Source organism: Idiotropiscis lumnitzeri, chromosome 18, assembly GCF_059441095.1.
Source record: "Idiotropiscis lumnitzeri isolate Australia: NSW breed Sydney's pygmy pipehorse chromosome 18, RoL_Ilum_1.0, whole genome shotgun sequence".
Classification (NCBI taxonomy): domain Eukaryota; kingdom Metazoa; phylum Chordata; class Actinopteri; order Syngnathiformes; family Syngnathidae; genus Idiotropiscis; species Idiotropiscis lumnitzeri.
Window position 1 is genome coordinate 15,684,511 of NC_142408.1, and position 4,750 is coordinate 15,689,260.

At 38.6% G+C, this 4,750-nt stretch overlaps 1 protein-coding gene across 4 annotated transcripts in view; it reads right to left on the reverse strand.

Moving 5' to 3' along the window:
- fbxw2 (F-box and WD repeat domain containing 2) overlaps positions 1 to 1,506 on the reverse strand; it is a 152,824-nt gene extending 151,318 nt beyond the window's left edge. For 2 of the 4 annotated variants that reach the window (XM_088281388.1, XM_088281387.1), the window contains exon 1: positions 1,148 to 1,506. The gene's annotated coding sequence lies outside the window, so the exon portion shown is untranslated. The remainder of the gene's footprint in view (positions 1 to 1,147) is intronic. The other 2 variants (XM_088281385.1, XM_088281389.1) reach the window with 1 other exon arrangement.
- Between the last annotated feature and the right edge of the window lie 3,244 nt (positions 1,507 to 4,750).

Consider the following 4,750-nt stretch of genomic DNA (forward strand, 5'->3'; position numbering starts at 1 on the left):
CATCACGTAAAATGACAGACTGACAAATGACGGATGGGTACCCAGGCCGCTAACAAATCAGAAAAATTTAGTAAAATGCTCATCTCTGCATAATCACTCCATGTCATCTTCCAATCATTCATATGATTCCATATCATTCAACATTTATTACACATCAGTCCATATCATTCATCATTATTCAGACCATTCTACATCATTTCGTGTGACTATTATCACATACAAAGAAAGGTTTAACTTTGCCCCCTTCACTCTGCTGACCGAGATTTCGCCCTCCATTCCTACCCCTTTCTCATGTTTTTTGTGCCTCTGCTGACATTGCCAATTCATTGTTTTATTTATGTTTTTTTAGTTGTATTATTAAATTATTATGCAAGTATATTAAGTGTAATTTTTACAGTTTCATTTTATATCAGCTATTTAAAATATCCAAGGTGAAAATTAAAAAAAAAAAACAGGTTACAAGGTGTACGTTATTTGGTAAATATTACCACTTCCATTGACACATTTTCTTTAGGGCGAGGGGAAACAAGACAATAATACAATATATATATATATATATATATATATATATACACTATACATATACATACATATATATATATATATATATATATTGCATGATATTAACCGCTTAACTTGTTCATCTCCGTCTGTCTGTCAAACCCTGGTTAAAAAAAGGTTGTTTTACAAAAGATCATATTAGTAAGACTCAGTATATTTTGGTCAAATGTATGTAAACTATTATAGGTGGTTCGTGAGGGGAAACGTTGTAGGACAGGGGACACATTTTCAAGACCACAGATGAATTTAAATGATAAATGAATTAAGTTTACGGACTAGTTATTAAAGTAGATTTTCAATTCGAATATAAATATTATGCAAACGGACGGACGCTTGGTTAAATGCGACATCGTATCGTGACTACCAAGACATAAGAGAGAACAGAGCAAACACTGTCTTGTGATTTAAACTATTAGTTCACGACATTATTGCAGCGACTCGGGAGCATACTTGCAAATGCAGAGGGATTAACAAAAGCAATGCAACGAGAACTGGTCTACAAAGACTTTTCCCGTTAATTATGTAAAAAAATGCATACACTATAATCGTTTAACGGTGAAACTATTTATACAAAACGTGTACTAACCGGACTGTAGAAATCCTTATCGCCACCTTTCTGTCATAGTTCATTTACTGGATTAAGTTTTCCGCTGGAAGGTAACCTGGCAGCAATCAAGTAGAAATGCTTATTCTACTATGCTAGCTTCGTTGCTATCTTTATTGATCCACCGCGATAGAAGGAAGTGTGCTCTTCTGACAGAAAACGTCACATAATGCATCTAGAGGCATAGCGCTTCAAATAATCCCAGGTGCTATTACAGCGAAATTACACTCGGTGAATTCTAGATTTTTATTTTCAAGGACGGTGAACTATTTGAACTGTCTACAGTTGCAGATGTTTTCATTGAAACAACAATTTTCTTCTACAGTCTTGCACATTCGTCACTGTAGACGTCTCAATGAGCTGAGCTTTCGGAATTCACGGCAGTAGAAAAACGGAAGTGAAAGGAAATTACTATTTAAAAATATATTGAAAGCTAAAAATTCAAAAAAGGGGGGGTTCGCAGATTTTTGCAAACAATGAAAAAAAGAATTAGTGAAAGACACTTAAAGAGTTAAAATAATTAATAATCTTTCTCGCTCGCTCTCGCTCTCTCTCTCACATGCAGGCACACACACGCACGCACGCGCACGCGCACACACGCGCACACACACACACGCGTACAAGCACATGTCGTACTCGGAAAAAGTCAATCAAATGCAGCGCTGCAGATTGACGACTTCAGTGAAGTGGGTCCCTGCCCAGTTGGTCAATGCCGGAGCCAAGATGGCTGCGATGTAAGAGAACGTATGTTGTTCAGATAGTCAAGCGGTTTTGTGAATAACACCAAGTTATGTAAGTACAATTTGATTTTTTAAGCTTTCACGCATCCAACCCTGTATTTTGAAGTGAGACACGATTTTTTTGGATGGGAAAGGGAGTTAAAGGGAAGGAAAGCAATAACTTGTCTACAGCGGAGCCCTCATTCATGTCTAGCGGCGACACAACTGCCGCGGTAATAATGGAAGAAGTTGATGGAAATATGGGACTTTCAAGCTTTAAATTGCCCCAGAACGGTACTCCAAAGAAACCGGCACCGAAAAGAGCAAAGCAAAGCGAAGATGACGGTGGTATACAGTGAACCCTCGGTTATCGCGGTTAATGGGGACCGAGACCACCCGCGAAAACTGAAGATCCGCGAAGTAGCGGCGCACCTTCAAAAATGCTTAAAAAAAGTGCGAAGTAGCGGCGCACCTTCAAAAATGCTTAAAATAAAAAAAAATTTAAAAAAAAAAATATATATATATATATATATATATATATATATATATATACGGGTAGAGAGAGAGACAGTGAAATTCATGTTATAACAAAAAAAAAAAATAATTATTAAAACTTATTATTTTTTTATTCCCCAGCCATTATTTTTGTATTTATTCAATTACTTCTTTTTGTATTTATTTAATTACTTTGACTTTTACCTGCTGGTACGCCGTCCGGTGTGCCCTGTGAAATGAAAGGTGGCATTCTTCATTTATTTATTTATTCGTTTATTCATTCATAACTGACAGCCTCACGCTCCGCTCATGCCCGGGCGGAAGGTGTTCCTCTTCGGCTTAACTACGACGCACGCCGGCCGGTCTCCTCCGGAGCTCTCGCACGGTCCCGAACGGAGCGAAATGTCGCCCCGCTAGTGCCCGGGCGGAAGTTGTTCCTCTTCGGCTTAACTGCCACGCACGCTGGCCGGAGCTCTGGTACGGTCCGAACCGCGCGAAACGTCGCCCCAAATCGTGCCCGGGGGAACGTGCTCTTCTTCGCCCACTCTCCTCTTCGCCCACGCTCTTCTTCGGCGCACGCCGGCCGTCTAACCGCTCCAGCGCCCCGTCGTGCCGCTCGGCGAAACTACAATGCCCCCGAATATTTTTTAGACCCGCGAAGCACTGAACCCGCGAAAGGTGAACCGCGAAGTAGCGAGGGTTCACTGTACTAGCGGCAATTCAGGCTCTATCTGCTAAATGCAATGAGACTTTTCGGAAAATTTCAACCATTGAGAAAACAACGGAGGCCACCTCACAAGAGGTTTCAAAACTAACTGCGACAGTCCAGCAAATAACGTTAGATGTTAGACAACAAAAAGAAAAAGCAGAACAAATGGAAAAGGAAATTAAGAAACTCCAGGCTGAAAATAAACTCCTGAAAGCAAGTATTGCAGAGAGCCATCGCTACAGCCGTCGCTGGTCATTGAAGATTCACGGAATAAAGGAAGAAGACAACGAGAATATCAGGTCCAAAGTTATCACCATCCTGGAGAGAACTGCACCCTCCAACCGAGGTTGCTTGAAGGAGGGGATTGACATCGTTCACCGCATTGGACAGAGACGTCCAGACGGCTCGACTCGCTCAACTATAGTCCTGTTTGCTTTGCGACGACACCGGGATGCTGTTTGGAAGGAGACGAGAGGCTCCAAGTTTCTTCTTGACAACAAGCTGTGGGTCACCGAAGCTTTGTCCCCAGAGGATAAAGCTGCAAGAGAAAAGCTTTGGCCTTTGGTTGAGAAAGCAAGAGAAAGAGGGGAAAAAGCTGTTTTCCGTGGTCCTTTCGTCTTCATAACTGGGAAGAAGATGGACTTTCCACAGGTAACTTAGAATAAATTGGTATTTTTGACTAAAGTGGGCTAATCCGGAATAAAACTGTAGAATGTTTGAGACTGTGCAGACTTTCATTGGACCCCTTTTGGAGACAATTATTATTTAATGTGAACTTGATTTTAAATAATTTGTTATTTTAATTATTTGGTTGTTTAATATTTTATTTATAATTTATTTAATTTCTACACTTGTATATTTCAAATACAAGGTTGTTTTGAATTTTTAGAAAATATTCGTTTTGATTACAAAAGGTACCTTAAATATATGTGTGTGTGTGTGTGTCCATGTGTGAACGCGTGTTTGTGTGTCTGTATGTTTTTTTCTTTATATCATCTGTCTTACTTATTTATATATATTAATATACACATTTTATTTCATTATTATTTATTTATTTATTTTTTATTTAGTTTTTTTAATTTTTTTTTTCTCTTCTTCATCAAACCATTCCTAGAATTTGTTGCACTAATCACTCGTCCTACAACTGTCTGACATCTTCACTCACGAAATAGTCTACACATACTTTAGATCCTTTATTCTTCAAATTTGTTTAACTCACGATTGTGCCGTGAGAGCAACATGTTCTTTTACTAAATGCTTAGATAATTTAAATGGTTGTTAATCACCACCTCTTCAGATGTTTATTTTCTAAAAGCGCATTTCTTGTCTGGTATTTCAAATTTCAAGTGTTCTACTCTATTTTCATGGATCATTTGTTTAATTCTCTTAATGTTATGTCCTAAAATGTTAAAGGTCTGAGGGATATTACTAAGCGTAAGGCAATTTTTTTGTTTTGTAAAAAATCAGAAGCTGACTTAATTTTACTTCAGGAAACACATTCTGGCGAGTCAGACGTTAATTTTTGGAAAACACAATGGGGGGAATCTATCTTATTTTAGCCATGGCACTAATAATTTTTCAGGGGTCTTGATTTTCTTGCATAAATTCAAGGGAGAGGTTCTTGAGACAATATCTGCTAGTGATGGTAGATGGAATCTGCTG